Source organism: Phalacrocorax carbo, chromosome 1, assembly GCF_963921805.1.
Source record: "Phalacrocorax carbo chromosome 1, bPhaCar2.1, whole genome shotgun sequence".
NCBI lineage: Eukaryota > Metazoa > Chordata > Aves > Suliformes > Phalacrocoracidae > Phalacrocorax > Phalacrocorax carbo.
The window spans coordinates 124318725-124340910 of NC_087513.1; the positions used below are offsets into that span (position 1 = coordinate 124318725).

The 22186-nt window shown below is 44.2% G+C and overlaps 1 long non-coding RNA gene across 1 annotated transcript; it reads left to right on the forward strand.

Annotated features, from left to right (window-relative positions):
* LOC135316314 (uncharacterized) lies at window positions 1-21115 on the forward strand. The gene is made up of 3 exons (XR_010375716.1): window positions 1-195; window positions 4745-4875; window positions 20632-21115. It is a non-coding gene; the product is annotated as an uncharacterized LOC135316314 (long non-coding RNA).
* The last annotated feature ends 1071 nt before the right edge of the window (window positions 21116-22186 follow it).

Here is a 22186-nt window from a genome sequence, read left to right on the forward strand (position 1 = left end):
GGCTGTCACTCTCACTCTCAGTCCTTGTCACTAATGAAGTTGTGCTGAGAGAATCAGAGGAAGAGTTGTTTGCTTTCAAACCAAAAGCATCCAGCTTCCTACCCAAAACACTCATTTCTCTTGGCAGGGGACGAGCACAGGTCACACCGAATGTTTGATTTGGACTTAGACCCGTACCAAGCAAGAATGACAGAGGTGAGTGATATTCCTTTCTCAGTGTAAGTTAATTCCAGCTATCCAGGTACAAACAGTAACTCTTCACATAACATTTCTTACAGTCTTGTGGCTGTTGCAGGGTGATGGGTGTCATTACCAATCCCCCTGCCCATGCACACAGTTTTTCAATAGCAGATCTACCAGCTTAACACAGGTGGGATCACTAAATACTGCTTGATGGCAGATTTTGGACAGCTCTTGACCTCATCAGAACTTCCTGACTAATGCAGGCTGACATTTATTTTTGTGAAACTGTGAAAGGTGTTTCTCCCAGAGCTGTACACAAACACTCATTTGTAACTGGGGGAGGAGGGTGGCGGGAGGAAGAGAGAAAATAGTTGGACTGAACTCACCCTGGCAGAAGAGCGATTCAGCAAGGAGCCGGCGGCTGTGCCTGCGAGCCGGGTGAGTGCCTGCTGGCCAGGGCTGGACCATGCCCAGGAGCCAGGCGAGGGCCTGCTGGCCCAGGCTGGACCATGCCGACTCCCTGGAGCAGAGCTACTCAGGCGCCACTTGATTTACTGCTGGTGACACAAATTAATGGGAGGCAATATGGGGGAAAAATAGGGAGAGATGGCGAATGTACTGCTTGACAATCCGCAGGAAAATACACTCTAGGAGAGGCTGTGCTTTCTGATGACTGTACTATTACCTTTCTAAAACAAAGCTGAACCCCAGTGTGTGCTGCATTTATAAACACAAGGCTGCATTTATCCTGCATAAAGATATGCTAAGAGAAAAGTCTCTGGATATTTCAATCACTAAAATATCTCACTAGGAGAGTTCAAAGGCAGATACTAGCGGGGTTTATTAAAAGAAAGAGCTTTCAACCCATCAGAAAGCAACAATGTGCTGCCCAAGGAATATGAAGATATGCCACTATAATTTCACGGTGTGTTATTTTATTCCATAAGACAAACTATTACTTGCTTTCATAAATTTATAATGGTGACCACACAAATTACAGTTTGATGTCACATGCAGTCTCACAGCTTAGCTAGTAGGGGAGAGAAAAAGGTAATTGCAAAATGTACAATAACAATAAAACAGCAAAGCCAGGTCATTATGTCAGCAATTATTCCCCATGTGTGAATGCTTCCACTGTATCTAATTTTCAAAATGAAAATTTCTTTTAAAGAAAAATCCTTCCCAGAATTCTGATAAGGGCCAGAGGAAATGGATGATGAACCTCGTGGGGAGTTGGGTGAGCAGCATGAACGAGAGGTAGCAGGGAAGTTAGCCGAGATGTCACTTGTTGCTTCCTGACAGCTCCAGGAAGAGGATGCCAGTCAAAGATTGGCTCTGAAGAGAGTGGGCATCAGCCTGGCTGTCATTGCTCAGGAAGTAGCTGGAGCGTTGCAGTCTTTGGATATGCAGTAAACACACAATGCAAGAAAGCAGTTCAACATCATTCCTTTGAGCAGATCACTGTAAGCAACAACCAGAAATACCTAGCGGGTGGTAAGAGGAAAGCCTGTGTGGGTGGCAAGCAGGAGCATAGTGGTCTGCTTCCTTTCCGATATTTTTCTAAAAAATTGGGAGGACACTGAAGGCAACCTCTCTGGGGCAATGGCATTGACTTTACCTTTTAAGTGAGGATGAGTCAACAGGATATGGGCTGTGGGACAGGATAAAATGCTCTAGGGCATTCTGACTATTGCAGTAGGTGCTTGTTTAACATGGCGAGGAATACTGTTATTAAAATAAATATTTGTTGCTAAGATACCCTGTTAGTTCAATAGCTTTGAAATCTAGTTTGTGTCATTAGACTGGATGTGCAGATATTTTATAGATATGTCATTAAAGCCATTGCAGACAGACCTAGGAGGCAGGGAGGGAACTCCTCAAACACTAATAAGAAATAAAGCAGTTACTAGCAGCAGCTCTGACCTGGAGGGCAAAGCTATCCTTGGAAGAGAAGTAGCTTGATGAGTGGGACCAAGCGAGAAGAGTGAGCAGGAAGAGTGGTAAAAGAGGAGGGAGAAAAGCAGCAGGGTGGGCCACAAGGGAAGGCAGTGTGCTGCCTGATAAGTACCACTGTAGCTGCGGCACTGCTGACTTAGTCTGTGTTCATATCAGCCAGTGAGGAGAAGCAGCAGGAGGAGACCTTGAAGACCAAGGGGTGGTATTCTGACACCAAGGAGCTGTCATCCTTGCTACATGAATTTAAGGGGTTTTACTCGAGTCTGGCTCTGGACTTGTCCCATGAGCTGAGGTCCAGTCAGTGGCCGGAGCACCACCGATGTACTCCCATGGTGTGTCTCCTGAGTTAGTTAGTAAGCATAAGACTACTTTTTAGGGGTCTAGCCCATGGTGTAGAAACATTCATTCCAGCCTTCCTAAAACAAATTCTCTGAACCATTAAGAGAGGGGAAGAGGTGTCCCTAGAATCTTCCATGTACAAATTCAGCATCTCTGACGGAGCACGTCTCTCTCTCTCTCTCTCCATTGATAATTTAAGAAATGAGTAGGAAATGCTGGATGACTCATTCCACCAGAGGTACTGCTTTTCTGAGGAGGATCAGCAGCTTTTTAAAGAAAAGGCAGTGGCAGTAGCAGTAGCATGTCTTTTTCTTCATCTGCCTCTCCCTGCCATCTCACCATGTAATAAGACTAGGGGGTGGAAAATGTGCCTGGAGTGTGAGCAGCCTTGGCTCCAAGCTTTCCTCAGCCTAAGAAGAGCTATTTTTTTCTGAAATGAGAGTATGCCAACCCCAGCATGGAGGGGAGCCAGGGAGGGAGCATGAGGAACCCTGTCTCTCCGGTTGACAGGGGACCCCTCTACAATCATTAATGGGGCTGAGCTCCCAAGCCTCAAAGGACTTAGCAGGGAAGCTAGCAAAAGGGAGTCTGAGTCTCGTCTGGGAAGTAACAGAAGGTTCTGCTCCTTGCAATATGTCAGCATTAATGCAAGTGGTCACTGAGTAGGATCCAGGTTGTTTTGGGAGAAGACACTGACTGCCTCTTCTTGAAGGCTAACTGGAGCCATTCTCCTCTTGCCTCTTCTGCTTCTGTCTCCATCGCCCTCACCTTCCATCTAGAGGGGGAATCAGGGTAAGCAGGGAGGTCCTTCTTGTGTTTAGGTGTCTACCAGAACAGGTCTGAGGGGTGTACTGTACCCTGCCCACACATGCGGTCACCAGAAGCATGCCAGTCTGCAGACTTCCTTACCAGCAAGCACATGAAAGCTTGAAAAACATCACCCCCTCTCTTGCTAGAGACCGAGTCAAAAGGGAAAGCACCAGGGTTGGATCCTGGTTTCAGACACAGAAATCCTGGGGCAATGCTGGCACACAAAGGAGATTTCCCACATATTCCCCCTTTTTATTGGGGTTTTAGCAGCTGATATGTAATTAACATTTATATTTCTCAATTCTGTTAATACCAGACGGTAACCCTGGCTGTAGCAGTTTAAGATGTTACTGCTTCCAGCTGCCCACTCTGTCCCTCCATTCAAAGTTAAGACCTTGTAAGAGTCAGCAGAAGGGCACGTGCACCCATCTGTGTCTGCTCCCATTCACAATCCCACACATTAAGGCCTTCAGCTAATTCTGTGGACCATAATTTGGAGAAACCAAGGAATAGGTGACATTTTCTTCTCCTCACATTGCTAAGGGGGAGATAACCTTTGCAACTGGGAGTGAGAGACAGCTGGAGCTGGTCACATATTAAAGCAGTAGCTCAAGTTTCTCAAAGTTCATGTGTGGCAGTCAAGTTGTGCTGGTCCTAGAAGGACTTTACTTATATAGGGATATAGGAACACCCATTTGAACAAAACAATTTGCGCTTGGGTGCGTAGCTGTATTACCATTTCTGCTCTTTGTGCTCCTAAAGAAAGCAAAACTGTATTTTATGAGCAAACCAGACTATCCCAGCAAACATGAACTCTTGCCAGTATAGCTGGATCTGTACCAGAGGCTTCTGCTGATACAGCTAAGACAGTCAAGGATTATTTTTCTTCTCCCTCCTATCAACACACCAGGCTGGAAAATATCTGTTGTAGAGACTGGAATAAAAGCAATCACAATAGTTTGTCTTTTCTGCAGTGCTCCAATTTAAACAGGGTCGAACAGGCGGCATCCGTGGGTGCAGTTTTACTGCTGAGATTGATTTCAGTGCCCTGCAGAATTCGACCAGTTGTAATGTAATGTAGCGTGGCTGTAAAATTAGAAAGCCCAGTTATGGCTGGGCTCTGCCTGCACAGCTCTCAGCTTTGGTGGTTGGAGACACCAGCATGTTCATGTGAGAGCAGAAATCTGCCAGAGATGCAGCCAGCCTCTGAAAACAAAATACTGGGAGCACACATGAAGAAAAGGAGCTCACAGTAACACCTAGCTGCTGTGCTGTCTGCTTGTGTATCCATTTTTTACTTACAGAGAAGCGATTCTGGAAGAGTATAAATATTGCCATAACGGTTCTGAGAATGATGTTGAAGGGCAAATGTGCGGGTTAGCAGGGATGGCTGGTGAAGCACTCATGTCACCTTTTTGCAGGATGATGAAGTTCTATTATTACTAATCTATCCTAGGAAATGGAAGTCCTCCATCCTTTTCCTTGTCCCTGTTGTTTAATGCTGAGAGTGGTGAACCATACGGTGTCCTCTACAGTCTTCAGACCAAGAACCTGTGGACAAATTACTAAATTCATTAAGCCAAGCAGGTAACATCTTGATCTTACTGACTTCAGCGGGGCATGGATTTTACTTTATGTGCACCAACTTGCCTGTGTGTATAAAGTCCTTTCATACTGTGTTCTTCTGTTGCGTAATAGTTACATTATTTCCCAGTATTAATCTATTTAACCTAGATTTTTTAAAATAGTTTTAATGTAGAGTTAATTGATTCCAGTTCTGCCCTGAGTTTCTGGTAACTGAGCCATACTTCTTTTGCTGAAGGGTGATGTGTGGGGATGTTATTATATGAACCTGGGACAGGGAGACAAAGAACCCAACGTGTTATTGCCTGCCACTCCTGCAGCCATTTAAAGCAGCCAGCAGTATGTGGTAATGCTCCCTCCTCCTCCACTGGCGATAGTCTGTGCTCACCTTTCAGTGCTGTGAAGAACACCCATTTTGCTGACCGGTAGCGGATGAGGTCCACAGATACCCACTTTCTCATCTTGCCTCTCTTAATAACTCCGCAGTAGCAATGGGCATTTCACTTATTGTCCCTCCCCTTTTTCTTATATTTATAAACCAAGGACAATATTTATATACTTTTTCAGGTGTTATGATGACTATTAATTACTGTTCATGCACTGCTCTGGAAATTAATGTATTGTGAAAGTTTTAAGTGTAATTTAATTCTTGAATATTCAGAATTACTTGGCTCTACGGGCTATTTTTAGCTCTTGTTTCTTAGTCTGTACAGAAAATATACCTATTTCTTGCAGTATGCAGAAGACTCTGTTAACAGCCAAAGGTGTATATGCCTTGAAGTTGGCTGCTACAGAAATAGGAGTCTCTCTAGATGCCTAGAAACCAAAGAAATATTTGCACCATCTTCTATACCCACTAGTGCACCTTCTTTGTTCCCTGTCACCTCCCTTCCTTCCTTAGCATTGCGTGGTGTGGTTTTCCCACCAGTTGCTACATTAAACCTACCTGGACGTTCTGTCCATCTGGAAACAGTTTGGTCTTAATCTTAACCTGCTAATTTGTTCATATCTTTCCAAGTTTTAGACTAAGGAAAATAAATCATGTTTTTTTAATGATTTATGACTGAAAAAATCATTAAGGGTTTGGCTGAACTCGATGTGCATGGCTCAGATAAAGAATTTCTATGTCATCAGATATGAGTCAGTCATGGTTCGGCTGAATGGAGGTTGCTTGGTCTCTGGCTGTCTTCACTGACTCATGACATGGATCGTGTGTGTGTGGTGTGTGTGTGTGCACTGGTGGAAACAAGCCGAGAGCTGCAATTCACACATTTTGTGCTGACCTGCCCCCTCAGGAACATTAACAAAAAGCAGTGCCTGTGCTGAGGGGACTGTGGGGACCATGGGGACCACTGCTCAGAAACCTGTATTTGCTCATTGAGTAGACTATTGTCATTATTATGCCTCTTCTGTCTGATGTACGCTGGGTTGTTTTCACGCTCTAGAGAAGAGTGACTCTTGCTCTGTGGAGGATTGAGATGGACCTCCTTCCCTGTGTCTACAGCAGTCAGGGAGAACAAGGTCCTAATATTTGTAGCAAGCTAAAAAAAAAAAAAATCATACTCCAAAAGCCATAGTGAGGATTTAAGGAAATGGATGAGAGTTGCATGCTCAGCTGCTCATCTTTATGACCAGATAGGATCAATGTTCAGACACAAAAGGTTATAATAAGATTCTCTATAGGATATTTCTCTCTACAGACAGTTTTGGTGAGTCTACAGAGACTAACTCAAGAAATGCCCGTCATTTCTCAAATTCTAGAATCTGTGCATTGCCAGTAATTCGGTTCAGGGACTACCAGATAAAATCTAAAAGATTCAGTGACCATCCTTTGCTACACAAATAGCACAGCTGCTGCAAATGAACCTAGGGAAAAGGAGACCAGTATGTTCATACTGGAGTGGAGAGAGGACCAGGAGACTTTTCAGACCGTCTCCTAACTTAACTGTTGCACTCAAGATCACCCTGCCTCATGTGAGGCATGATTCAGGATGCTATAAAGCCTTCATTGCCGCAGGCAGCATCTTTTTCCAAAGGAGCAGTAGGAAGAAAACACAAATGTAATAAGTTATGAAGCAATACAGAGCCATCAACCAGTTCTTCTGGCCTAGTCCCTGAAGAGGAGGCCAGAGAGGTAGACCAAGATAAATGGCCATCACTCCAACCTTGCCTTGATTCATGTACGAAGCCAAAAGTTAAGTTATTTTTGGGGAAAAAAAATGGGATCTGTACAATATTTTTTGTCCCAGAAAAGCCAAAATACTGGGAAAGGGGTTTCTTCTCTCCACTGAGGGGTGGCTCTGAGCAGGCTGAGAATGGCGAGTCTGGGGAGAGGAAAAGCCTGTAACAGGCGGGTGATACTGGTCTGAAATACTCCATATTTGGCTTTTTCTGGGCGAGGTTAGTGGATTCACTGAGGCCTTCCTGGATACAAAGGGACATTGAAATGGAGCCTCTGGGAAGAGATGTGAGCTCTCTCCTGTGCTAAAGGGCATTAAGACTCAAACGGGACTCGACTGAGTGGGAGGTAAATTCTGGTGTAACAACCACAGGGTATGGGTGTGCATGTGCAACCTTGCACTGGAGCAGATTGGACTCAGCAGCAAGGACAGCACTGACTGTACTGATGGTGGAGTCAAACGTTGGTTTGTGTGTGCGTGTATAGGCATGGTCATGTGTTTCATAAAACTTAAGTGGTTGCACCGAAAATGAATGTGTCTGAAGAAGGATCGTTGCATATTAAGGGTGAGGAACGGAGGTCAGCAAGCAAGGCTTCCACTAATGGAGCAGCAAGTGAAAGAGGCCTCAGCTGCAGAAAGGGGCAACCCTACATGCAAGGAAAGATGGTGCTTAGAAACTCATTGAGACAGCTGTGAATGGGAGCCCAAAACCTGCTGTATAATACTGCATATTCAAATATATTACCATGGATGAGAGGCATGAGACCCTCATATTGTTTGAATAGTGACAGATTAGGAGTAAAAATATGGAGAACTGATGGCAGACAGCATGGCTCTGTGCTTGTAAGGAGAAATGCATGTAAAGGATAGGAACTAAACAGGATACAGAAACAGCTGTATACGGTACCCAGTAGCTACAGAAAAGAAAAGATACTTTGAAAAAGCAAAGCTCACATCATGCTAGGAGGATAAAACTGAGCAAAAGGGTTTTCCGCTGGAAAAGGAAGAGATAACCTGTTCAGAAGAGGGTGTCTTCAGTGACAACTTGTTTTTTTCTTGGTATGACAGTTACTGTGTTGAGTCTTGGGGTATGAATAGTGCTACAGTAACACAAATAATTAAATGTGTCTGAATAATTAAGCACATCTGAACAGAGAGGAAGGAGTACCAGAGACTGAAAAATGGGAAATTGTCATTCTGCAGAGGAAAGGGGTTGAGTAACAGTCAGAACGACTCTTTGTATATTCTCAGCATGTCTATGCAGCAGCTACAGCAGTAATTTAGTAATCAGTTTGAGTCAGGGTGCACTTGAGCTGTTACAAAATACATGGCTTGATTTGGTTCCATACCACAGCTCTTCTGCTATCGCTGTTATGGTTTTCCATTTGTATATAATAGTCTGCCTGACTGTATTTTAATAGCACGCTATGGGCAGCTCTGTGCTCTGCCCAAAACACAATATTTAAACAAAGAACTGTGGATTTTTAAACCACTCATATTTTATGACTAAGATTATTGAATTTCATACAGCACTCCAATAATTTTCTTCAGGGGTCACAGTGGCCTTTTGCTAATAGGCAGTATAACATGTTGCTCCATTATAACGTGGCCTCATCTTCCAAAGTTTGAAACTTGGCAGCTGAGAAGTAGAAATGGAGACAGCATCAGGGACTTTCCCAGAGACTTCCTGAGGAGTCAGACATGAATTAATTACAACGTGGGAGAAATGTGTGGTGGCTATTGCTTCAGGATACAAACCAGAAAAATATCCATCAGGAAAGCTGGTGTGATCTCAGATGAGCCTATATAAAAATATGAACTAGGACATTTGGACATTGGCTGAGCCAGGAGAAAGAACTCACAGGAGCAGTCAATGCAAGCACAGATGTCAATCCTCATCCCAGTGCCTGAGCAGGCTCATTCACTATTTGACCTCAGGCCCAGCTTGAGTTCAGCATCATGCAGAGACAGATTCATGCATTGTTCCAGCCAGGGCACACTGTTCAGCCCACCTCCCAAACACCTTGGAATTGTTTTCCAGCCCTGAGTGTGTAGAGGCTAAACGTGAAGAAAAATAAAGCTATTTGTACCTGATGTGCTGAAGGAGCTTGGAGGACGTGCCCTCTGGCTCAGGCTGCTCTGCCACCGCCGCAGCAGAACCATGAGTTTGTTCCAGCTCCCGCACAGCCTGCTGACACAAATGCCCAGCAACAAGGGTACAAAAAACTATTATTAGTACCTCTTAAACACAGCAGTTTGGAAGCAGCATAGGAAAGCACAAAACCTCTGATTGCAGGAAGTTTGTGTAAAGTCCTAGCACTCCAGGAGAAATCTAAACCCACGTACTAACATTCCCATTCTGAACAAGTCGCGGAGGCTTTCAGCTGCTGTGGTGACATGTGGCCGAGTATGCCATTAATAGAGAGGGCATGACATCTCACTGAAGTCACACCTCCAGACTGAACATAACTAGGTGAGCGTGTCATCTACAGTAGAACAGGATACAAGCATGACTGTGTATCAGGATATGTTTCTGGATGACACAGTCATGGAAATGACCACCTGTCAGCTGTGCATATTTTGGGAACATGGCACAAGGTCTTCATCAGCTGGGAATACATGTGACAGAACATCAAACTATGCAGTGTTGTAGACAGCGTGCCTCTAGCATGACTGAGAAGGGCTCTCCATACACCAAACCGGTACACTTCTAATTCAGCACAGGGCCACATTTGTATCAATAAGGTGATGCCTCATTTAAATTAATATTTAACCAATTTTTTAGTTCTTGGTAAACTTGAACTTCTGTTTTACATAGATGTGGTTATATTTTTGCCAGAGAGCAATTGTCCCTTCTATCCTCCTTGGGCTTTCCATTTTGTACTGATAATCCCAAAGCAAAATCTCATTAATGTCTTCTGAAAATAGCTCACAGAGTTGCGGTTTCCGTCAGAGCATCTGATTTTGCATTCCAGACTTGGTGAACATCGCAGAAGCCAATGCAGGGGCTTGGCACAGCAGTACTCACAAGTTCCAAGATGATTTGCCTGTCAGGCACCCATTTAAATGGCATCGTGTCTGTGATAAGCAACTGTGTCCTCATTATCCTCTCTTAAAAGCCTACACCATTTACTGATTACTTCAAGAGGAGCGGATAAGGGCCCTGCCATTTTACATTGCTTAATGCTTTCCATTACAAAAGACCATCGTGACATTTCATAAGAAACTTTCATATATTCAGTCTTTCGCGGCGGGGCTGGGTTTTCAGCAGCAGCAAAGCCTTTTGTCTGGAAAAGTAGAATTCTTGTTAGGTTTTGCCTGATTAATTATGAAAAAATATATTGTCCCCAAAAAATCACCCTTACTTTTCATCTTTGGGAAAAACTTCCTTCCTTGCCAGGATCAGCTTTCTGAGGATGGGCTGTGGCTGTAGCAAACCTGCTCATCTCACTCTTCTCAGGATGCCCCAGTAGCTTTGCTGAAGCAATCAGTAATGAGAAAAGAAACAGGAATGGGGCCTTCCCTCTCCCTGTACAATCATGCATTTTTCTCAGCTCAGTACACAGCAGCAGAGTACTTTCTCTTCTGGGGCACCATGTTAAACAGCAGTGTTCCCACTAGTCCCTTCAGCTCCTCACTCCCCACCCATGCCACAGAGACTCCCTGTCTCCAGAACGTAAGTAAGGAGCAGGCTGAGCACAGCAGTCCTGAATATGTCTGTTCCCCAGCTTGGAGGGGACACTCAGGACTCAGTTCAGCTGTCCAAACATACCTGTCTTGTGCTATTTCACATGTCCTCCTCTCTCCTGCAAATTTCTCTGGGGCTGAAGGAAAAGCAGGAGACCTACAGTCTTCTGGAGTGGTGGCTGGAGAGCAAACAGTGTTCCCTAGAGTGTTTAATACAACACAAGAAGTCTGCAATTAGAGAACAGATTCAAACCCTCCGATTCATCTCCACTTTCAGACGCTCGAATATAGTTGTCTGCAGTATGGGTACCTGCAGGTGGAGCAGGTATTTCAGCTCCTACTACTGTCACTGAAGAGCCAGTTAGTACCATTCAGCAGAATCTGGAGAGCTGTGAATGCACCAGACGTCCCCATTTTAAGGAAGCCCTGTAGATCCCATTGACTGCAGTGACAGGATAGGTAAGTGGCTCATGTGCAGACAGCTATTCTAGCAACACCTGAACTTAGATGTCTGTGTCTGGAGCCGAGTCCCATCCTCTACATCCGTGCTGGGGGTTCAAGTCCTTCTCACAATGGCAGCAAGTTGCTATAGTTATGTATAATCTGTTCATTATCATTTTCCACTATATGAAAAAAATGGGAAATTATATTAAATAAAAACCCAAAACATGCAAAAACTTTATGTTAAGAAACAAGATTCAAGTTGTGAAGTCAAACACTTGAAAAAGTGCAGTATGTAGTTACCTCTGCAACACCTAATTCAGTCATCTTGTGAATATATTGCAATTTTCTAGACTTTATAGCATTACAATTTTTTCATATCGACCTTTCTCTTCATTTTCCATTTCAAATTATTTCCTTCCAATGTTTAATGATACATTATTAATATAAATATAGCAATACAAATATATTACAAATATCTCTATACGAAAGCTATATTTATTTAAGCTGCATAGTCAAGCATTTTAAAGTTAGGAAATGCCAGATGTACACATTGCAAGCACAGCAAGATACATTCACTATCCCAGAAATCTTATGAATCAAATTAACACAAGATGAACCGTCTGCGATGGAGATAGGATGGGAAGACAAAAATAATAGTGACCAGGACAAGTTACATAAACTAGGTATGAGCACTAAAAGAAAATGAGTGATTGCTTAATTTTCTTCTAAGTGGTTTCAGGAGACCTCTTGGCCCTGGTGCTGTTGATATTCCTGGAATAATATTGTCCATATCCCTCGATCTTCTGAAATAACATCATCAGAAACAGCGTGCCTGTGGGGACTCAGACATGCCTTCCTCAAATACCTGTTGACAGGAACATTCCTGGTGTTATTAAGTGGGAGTTCCTCTAGCAACAGTGCTGCAAGAAAAAAAAAGGACATTTCATGTTACAGAACGTGACTCTGGGCTCCAGTGTAAGGGTAGGCCACACTGACCCCTCCACCCCAAAAAGCCAGTGCCTTGCAGTGCAGATCCAAGCCATGAGTGGCCTCACATCATTGCAAGCTAGCACATGCTCAGATTAACCTTCTTCACAATTACTTCATTTTGAGTGTTATTTTCAGGGGCAAATCTCTGAGCATGGGTATGTGCACATGATAATGAATATTGTATGCAGAATTGTGATCCCAGTCTTTTGGTCTTTGTGTGTAAGTACCTCCTACTGTCGCTGGTGACAGAGGATGACATTGACACTACCTTGGACTCCACAAGGGATCACAGAATCACAGACTGGTAGGGGTTGGAAGGGACCTCTGGAGATCATCTCGTCCCACCCCCCTGCTTGAGCAGGCACACCTAGAGCAGGGGGCACAGGAACACGTGCAGGTGGATTTTGAATATTTCCAGGGAAGGAGACTCCACAACCTCCCTGGGCAGCCTGTGCCACTGCTCTGGCACCCTCACAGGAAAGAAGATTTTCCTCATATTTAGGTGGAACTTCCTGTGCTCCAACTTGTGCCCACTGCCCCTTGTCCTGTCGTTGGGCACCAATAAAAAGAGTCTGGACCCATCCCCTTGATGCCCACCCTTCAGATATTTATAAGCATCCCCCCCATCTTCTCTTCTCCAGGCAAGACAAAACCCAGGTTTCTCAGCCTTTCCTCATAAGACACATGCTCCAGTCCCTTGGTCATCTTCATAGCTCTCTGCTGGACTCTCTCCAGTAATTCCCTGACTTTCTTAAACTGGGCAGATCAGAACTGGATGCAGCACTCCATATGCGGTCTCACCAGGGCAGAGTAGAGGGGGAGGATAACCTCCCTCACCCTGCTGGCCACACTCCTTTTAAGGCAGCCCAGGATACCACTGGCCTTCTTGGCCACAAGGGCACATTGCTGGCTCATGGTCAACTTGCTGTCCACCAGCACTCCCAGGCCCTTCTCAACAGAGCTGCTTTCCAGCAGGTCATCCCCCAACCTGTACCAGTGCATGTTGAATGAACGTTTGTCCTCTGGACTATATATATTTCAATAGCTAATCGTCTTTTCCAAGCATTTCCATTTTGCTGTCAGTACTGTACATGTTTTTATTTTGCTACTGATGATGATAATGGCTCAGACTATGTTGCATTTTACCGGAGCAAACTGTCTGCAGCATAATGAAGACCATTCTGGCTCAGCAAACGATGGACAGCTTTCCATCCAGGTACAGCTTTCACCCAGCAGAGTAATTTATTAAAATATGAAGTAGATACTAATGATGCTCTTAAAGGCAGCAAAAGCACATTTTATTTTATTCACTGTGGGCTTTTTCATTAATTTTATCTGGAAACAATGAAAAGGTATACAAACATGCACAGACAAAATTACTCTCCACATAATCACAGTTTCACTGCAGGGACAATGGCCTTGGTATGGAACTCACCTTGACTAAAGCAGATAAATGGTTTCTATACCTTGGAAAGGCTTCCTTGCTTTCTCCCCAGGTGCAGGACCTTACACTTGCTTTTGCTGAATTTCATGAGGTTCCCCTCAGCCCAGCTCTCCAGCCTGTCCAGGCCTTGCCGGATGGCAGCACAGCCTTCTGGTGTATCAGACACTCCTCCCAGTTCTGTATCACCAGTGAACTTGCTGGGGGTACACTCTGTCCCTTCATCTAGGTAATTGATGAATATGTTGAATGGGACTGGACACAGAAAGGACCCCTGGGCAACACCGCTAATTACAGGCCTCCAACCAGACTCTGCGCCATTGATCACAACCCTCTGAGCTCTGCCATTCAGCCAGTTCTCAATCCACCTCGCTGTCCACTCATCGAACCCACACTTCCTAAGCCTACCTGTGAGGATGTTACAGGAGACAGTGTCAAATGCCTTGCTGAAGTTGAGGTAAACAACACCCACTTCTCTCCCCTCATCTACCCAGACAGTCATGCCATCATGGAAGGCTATCAGGTTGGTCAAGCATGATCTCCCCTTGGTGAATCCATGTTGACTACTTCTGATAACCTTCTTTTCCTCTGCATGCCTGGAGATGACCTCCAGGATGAACTGCTCCATCACCTTTCCAGGGATGGAGGTGAGGCTGACTGGCCTATAGTTTCTCGGGTCCTCCTTCTTGCCTTTTTTGAAAACTAGTGTGACACTAGTTACCCTCTAGGCCTTGGGCACCTCTCCTGCCCTTCATGATCTTCCAAATATGAAGGAGAGTGGCTTGGCAACAGCATCTGCCATCTCCCTTAGCACTCGCGGGTGCATCCCATCAGGGCCCATAGATCTGCGAGGATCCAGTTTGCTTAAATGATCTCTGACCCAATCCTCCTCAACCAAGGGGAAGTCTTCCTTTCTCCAGATTTCCTCTCTCATCTCTGGGGGCTGGGATGCCTGAGGCACAGCCTTAGCAGTAAAGACTGAAGCAAAGGCAGCATTCAGTAAATCTGCCTTGTCTGCATCCTGCCTTACCAGAGCACCCACCTCGGTCAGCAGTGGGCCTACAGTTTCCCCAGTCTTTCTTTTACTACTGTTGTATTTGAAGAAACCCTTCTTTCCAGATTTAGTTCCATGTGGGCCTTGGCCTTCCTTACTGCATCTCTGCATACCCTGACATCGTTCCTATATTTCTCCTAAGTGGCCAGTCCCTTTTCCACATACTGCAAACCTCCTTCTTCCATTTGAGTTTTTCTAGAAGCTCTTTGCTCACCCATGCAGCTCTCCTGGCTCCATTGCTTGACCTTTTCCTCACAGGGATACACTAATCTTGAGCTCGGAGGAAGGGGTACTTGAATATTGACCAGCTCTCTTGGACTTCCCTGCCTTCTAGAGCCCTAAGCCCATGGGATTCCTCCAAGCAGGCCAGAGTTAGCTCTGCTGAACTCCAGGGTTGTAATCCTACTTGTCGCCCTGTTTCTACCTTGCAGGATCCTGAACTCCACCATCACATGGCCACTACAGCCAAGGCTACCCTCATCCTCGATGCTCTGCAGGAACCTCCTGGATTGTATGCACCTCGCCGTGTTGCTTTTCCAGCAAATATCAGGGTGGTTGAAGTTCCACATGGGAATCAGGGCCTGTGTTTGTGAGGCTACTTCCAGCTGTTTGTAGAAGGCCTCATCAACTTCCTCTTCCTGATCAGGTGGCCTGTAACAAACACCCACAACAGAGTCACCCATATTTGCCTGTCCCTTAATTTTTACCCGTAAGCTCTCAATTCATTCTTCCTCCACTTCAAGGCAGAGATCAATACATTCCAGTTGCTCCCTCATAGAAAGAGCAATACCCCCACCTCACCTTGCTGGCCTGTCTTTCCTAAAAAGCCTGTAGCCATCCATGACCGCATTCCAATCATGCGAGCTATCCCACCATGTCTCTGGGATTGCAATCAGATCATGGCCCTGCAACTGCACACAGACCTCTGATTGCTCCTTTTTATTCCCCATGCTGTGTGCGTTGGTGTACAGGCATTTCAGAGCGGTAACTGAGCATGCAGGTTTCCCTGGAGGGGTGCATGAGGGTCCACTATACCCATACACACCCCTGAAGTGGCTGGTCTTCTGACTGCTATCTCATGAGACAGCTAAGTCACCATTGTCGCTGCTCTAGTTGGCCTGGTTTATTCCGCCATTGGATGTGATGGCATAGCGTTGCCACTTTGGCCCCCTCCCCGAGTCCTTCAGTTTAAAGCCTGCCTCACCAAGTTGGCCAGCCAACTGTGCTCTTGACAAGTTGTGGCACCCTCTCAGCAATGTCTCGGGTCATAGCTCCCTGAAGGGAGTAAACCTCTTGTGACTCTCTGTCAGGTTGGCAGGTGGGCAGCTCAGTGCCTTTTAACAGAAAGTCACCCACTATGAGCACTCACCTCTTCTTTTTACAGTACCCACTCTGTGCTGCTGCTACAGCTGCACCTTGCAGTCCTTGCTCATGAGTGTCTACAGCTGTTAAAACTTCATATCTGTTGTTGGTAGTGATGCTGCAGGGTGGAGACTGAAGCAAAGCCCTGCTTTGCAGTTCACCAGGGTCCAAGGTGCCCCATTCTCAGTGGTGTCAGTTACAAGAGCGTGGTTCTGAAACTACCTATCCATCTCTGCCTTGGTTCCACTAATACTGTGCAGACTTTTAACTGTTTCCTGCAACTCAACACCTGATGCAACAGATCATCAACCCATGCACACCTTGTGCAGGTACTTATATTTTCAACAGAAGGGTCTGGGCACTCACTGCAAGCTATTACCTGTACTGAAGCCTCCTTCCTTACCAGTTCCATAGGGGTGGCATCAGACATCTCTGGGGCTTTCTTGGTAGGAACACTGGTTTTAGCTCTGAGGCGAGTGCCCACCATTTTGGCAGAGACCTAGAGCACTTCCCTGGGCTGTGGACCTATGAGCAGGGTGCGGCATCCTTCCTGTGCGCCCTTCCACACAAACTCACATGCAAACTGCTGCGCTATGCCCTGGCTGACGTGCCATGCCCTGTTTGCCTGCCCCGTTCACAGTGCTCCTGTGACACTGAGGACAGAGAAAAGAGGATATAAAATAGGATTAGGTTCTCAATTCATTCTCCTTACCAGTTGTTCCACCAGAACATTACCTCTCATACAACTCCTGATCTCTTTGTGATGTCTATGTTTTTATGCTCATGCACAAACCTCTTGACGACAGGAGTGTAAAAACAAGCAGTAATACAATTTCCTCTCCCTCTTGCTAGACTGGATGAAGGCCACTCTTTTGCCTAAAATGCATCTTTCTCCAGCAGGTTCTGTAGAGCATCCTAAGCTGTTTTGTGGTACAGGTTTCTACTGGTGGAGAAGTAGACTATTGGGAATGCTGGGGAAGTCTTTCAAAAAACTGTCTGAATTACTGTTTCATATATCCATCTACTCATTTCAGTTTCAGATCCAAGTCTTTACTGTGGGATCTAGGGGTATTTCACAACTTCTGCATTTGTGTGCGCCTTATACCCACTTCCAGACCTGGGGATGACTTGGCTATGTGCCAGCCTCCTGCCCCCGCACCCCAAATCCCAAAAGCCTGCATGGGCTAGCCAGAGAGGACAGTGACATGCTTTTCTAACTGAAAGAAGAGGAAAGCAGGTCTGCAGGGCTCACCACAGTGCCGGCATGGTCTATGCTACCTTAGCAGTACCCAGTCACGAGCACTTCATACTCCACTGCAATCTGTTCTCAGTTTCTGGTGCAGCAGATGATTCATAACACAGGGGAGAAGAATAACTAGATATAAACAGCAACTCTCACCATGCTTCTATTAATCACCTCAGAGTACTACTGTCCCACCACATTCCTCCCACTAGCTGATACCCCTCCAGAGTGCTCATGTCCCATATGCCTGTGCAGCAAAGGGTGGTTAAACACATGCAAAGCTGTGCCCGTGCACATTTGCAGTTCTCTCAATAGCCAGCTATTCTTCCTTTGTTCCTCCTGGAATCTCAGCAATCCACTCCCCACCCACACGCCTGCCATCTGCTTTGGGCTTTTTGGTGCTGTCGCTGTACCCATGTGAGAACAACTGCACACAGCTCATCCTCAGAAACATGTCAAATGTTGCTTTCCTTCCAGTCTAGAAGGAGGAACTGTGGGAAGGATATGGAGATCTCCCCTTTCCTGGTTTCTGAGAGTTTTGAAAAATATCTTTCCTGTAATGATCACAACACAGAAATGATCTGGCTTCCAAAATGCTCCTCTTCTTCCCTCCTACACATGCTTCAAAACATACCCCTTACCCTGATCTTTCTTTGGAGAATGCAGTCTATTGTTAGTACTCTTTGCTATTGTTGGTATGGACTGTTATAGTGTTTCCTAAGTTTCCTTGTTCCCATAGGTGGAAAAAATACATGACTTCTCTGACCTTTTGAACTGCTTGCTTTTCTTAGCTAATGGTGTAAGTCAATGTGCAATATGTAAAAAGGGTTGAAGACTATACATGTGTGTTGGTTTGTGAAAGTGGGATCAAGTGGGTGAGAAAAAGAAATGGTATGAATAAATCTTGAGGCTGTTTCCTTTATGTAGTCCACCCTGTTTCTTGGCCTCCACAAGAGCAGGCTGGTCCACACTTACCCTACACAGTGCCATTAGCACTAGAAGGTTCTCTGGAAACTTTAATTATGTTAATGACTTCAACCCAAGCTACCAAATGGATAGCTCATTTCTGCAACTGGGTGATTTTTTTCTCTAATTTAATCCACACTACCTTTAAAACCATCCCTAATGTAAATCTTGACTGGTCTAAACAATACTATTTGTTCTCAAAATGTCATTAGTTTAATGTGGGAATTTTCTGTGTTTGGCACAAATGTGGAGAAAGATATGTTCTCACTGCAGGTGTGTTGGAGCTCACCTATGGTACTTTACAGCAGTCACTAGGAAACTGCATATTTCCACATAGCAAAAGGCTACATAGCTGTCACTACCAAAACAAAATGGGGCAGGGGGGAAAGGAAGAAATAGCTTCTTTTTAAACATGCCTAATAATTCAACCTGCTAAAACGGCTTTTGAAAAAATCTCGGAACAATTCCTTTCCTCGTGAGGCTAAGTTAGAGGAATTGCTAAGAGAATTAGTCTGAAAGTTCAGAACTGAAATCACAAATTTAATAGAATATCTCCTGGAAACTTCACAATGGAAATATTGTCCCCATGAGCCTTAATAACTTATTTGCCATTGTTTTCTATCAAGGCCAAAGAAAAGGGGGGAAAAAAAAAGGGGGGGGGGGGGGGGAGAACAGAAGGCTAAACGCTTTTGTACAATGCAATGTTGTGATTTCTCTCCCAGCTGCCAACAAAAGCCACACTTTGAATTTTGGCTGATAATTCAACTGGGAGAATTTCAAAGCAGTTTACAGATTAGCAGAACAACTACTGTAATGTGAACAGTATCAGAGACTAAGCAAAACAACAGAAGAGGAAAATGCAAGAGCTCCGTAAGAAAACACTGTGCATCTCACTGGTAAACAGTTAAGTCCCTTAAGTACAACAGCCTGCCCACTACCTTTGCAGCCAACGCACCCAAGAAACACAGGCTTCAGGAAAGTCAAACAAGATGTGAATTGGGCAGATCATTTATATCCCATCTTTTCTAGTGATGCTTGGCAGTGGAGCTTTCTGTGAACTCTGAACTTGCATTGCAAAGCATCAAATTGTTTTGTTATCCTTTTGTGATGCCTCGTGTATTTTGAGACCTGCTTTCTGTGTATATTCATTTATGCCTGTATTTTTTGCTTACGTCATCCTCATCCTTGATCATCTCTATCTCCAGCCAAAATCCATCTCTATCTTTATCTCCAAAACAAGATCACCATTGGATGATATGGATCATATCCCCATGGCTCCCTGGCCAAAAGTCTTCAGATGCACCAGTGTGTGAGAAATTCTTTCTTATAGAGATGCTCTATCCTGCATGGGAGGTATGGAGGGAGGAAAAATAATACAAAACATTTTCTCTTTTGTAATCTGTTGATCATCTTTAAGATAAGAGATTTTCTTCCCCCTTTAGTTAAGTTGGCAAATGTCCAGAAAAGAAGATGCATTTATCATAAACCTGGAGATGCTAGAAACATGAGGGACTTCGTGGTCCCTAAGACTATCTCTTGAGGCAGTGTTCCTAAAAATCCATTATTCTTTCCAGGTCTTTGTCACAGCTAGTGAATCTTCCACTCTCTCTTAAAAAAACCTCAGTAATATTTCCTTTACTTTCCTTTCTAGAGGTAAAACAGGCAATAGGAGACCCAGCCTGTTTTCAGCTCATGCCTAATATGGGAAAAATCAGAAGGCTCCAGAGATTTCACCAGAGCAGTTTTCTCTCAGCTTTAATCAAAGAATGAGAAAAGAAGATATGGCTTTGCCATAGCCTGCTGGGTCCATCGTTTTTCTTTGTTAGCAAACTACAATATCTGTGTTCATAGCACAAGAATGCAGCCAACAAACCCGAGACATATCATATATTTCACGGGTTTAGCAACCCATAAAAGTTGAGAGTAGCATCTGATTTATCTCAGCAAATGGCTCCAGCTGTTCTCAGGAACATATTTTTTTAATCAAAGGAGGTGTTCCCTAAATTAAGTCTCGATTTGAATCTCCTTGCCCAGGGAGATATTTACAGAGCTATTTGTAAACTATTATCTACTTCATAAAAACATTTTGAATGCTTTGTTAATGCAGTGTGATGGGACTTTCCTGTAATCACTGTTTCTTCCCAAAGGGAACTAACATGGTGATCAGTAATTGCTGGATTATCAAACAGTGCACAAGCTCATTTTCTGGCCTAAGCAAGTTATTAGAGTTTCATAAATGCTCAGCCACATACATTATACTACTATACTAGCCTATTACTAAAGACACCACTGAGGAGAGGACAAATGACCCATAAAGGGACAGAATAACATTTACATTCCTGAATGATGTGGTGTTTTACTTGCTTGCTGTGCATTATGTTGTTTCTTTCAGATGTGAATGCAATGGATGCCTGGCCCCCATGTCCCACAACATATTAATAAGGGGATTATGGCAAGTGATGATGTTATGCGAATCCTTGAAGTTCATCTTTGCCTGGTTTTAAATAGTGAATTCAACCTTTACTCATCTGCAACCATCCAGCATGGCTGTTTTACTGTCCCTCCCTGCTCACTCTCCCACCAGCTTTGCTTTTTGTCCCTGAAGCCTAAATCCTGATATGACACAGAGATTAAAAATCTCCAGGCTGATCTCCATCGGAAGAAAAGTCTACTGGTCTTCACAGGCTTCCATAAATCACTAGATGACCTTCTTTCTTCCAGAAAGGAAATCGAAGGAGGAGCATGACAAATACATATTTTTGACTGGTTAATATTGAATTTTAACTACTAGGTGAATGTATTGGAAAGACAAGACAGACGTCTTTAGAGGGATATTTTTTTCCCAGTGGAAAATGATGGTTTGACAAAACTGAGATTTTTTACTGGTACATATGGCTTTCATTAAAATATTTGCAGAAGGTGTTGAAATATTCTGTTCTTACCTTTTTGCTACAGCTTTTATGTTGCACTGCTGTTTTACATAAATGCAAAATGAAGTCTAATGGAGTTAAGTCCAAAGGAAACAATTAGTACTTAATGTTTTAACATTTCCCTCCATGAAAAAAATCCATGGCAGTCACTTTTATTTGTGATTCAGAATGAAACCAAATTTTGAGTTTCCAGAGGATGAAATGTCTGGTTTCTGACTACCCCTCCATTTGGTGCAGTTGAGAGATGAACAGCAATGCTGATCATGCCACAGAAACAGGACTGAAGAAGCACAGTACACAACATGGCCTGAGGTCTCTGCTCTGTACTACAGCATCCAAGGGCCACAAAATCTCTATCCAGCAACATTCCTGGAAAACTCATTTTTAACCCACTTAAAACTCATTTTAACCCAGCTTTTTCTTTTCTAATTCATTGTGGGTTTTTTTTTTTTCTTTTTCTCTTCCAGGGTCTTTTTTCATAGTCTTAGCTTGCTTTCTCTTTTCTCTCTCTTAAATGCACCGGTAAGTGTAATGCTCTCCGTTGGTGGTCCATATGTAGGTTAGAGAACAAGGAGGAATGCTTTGCCCTTGCCTAGAGGTGGGTGAACTGCCTAAAATTTCTTCACAGGAGACATATTCAAATCCCTGCAGGAAGGTGGAAACATGGATGATATAAGACTAACCTATTTCATGGTTTATAACTTTTATCAGTATGTAAATTAAATCAGCGAGTGGCTCTTTCAAACGTTCACAGTAAAAGTGTTCATTTGGTCACATTATCAAAAAAAAAGCAATGAAAGAGACGGGGACATGGTAGAAGAGTCAGGGACAGGGATGTGACTAGTGTACAAACTGAGTCGTCTTAACTTTTAGTTGGGGCTGTGTAGCAGAATTACTTTTTGACCTGAGGAAAGTCATTTGCACATGTTTTCAAAGCAGCCATTAACTTCAGGAGCCCAAACTGAAAGACTGTGAGAGGGACTCCTCTCACTGGAGATGTCCATATGTGGGGTGGTC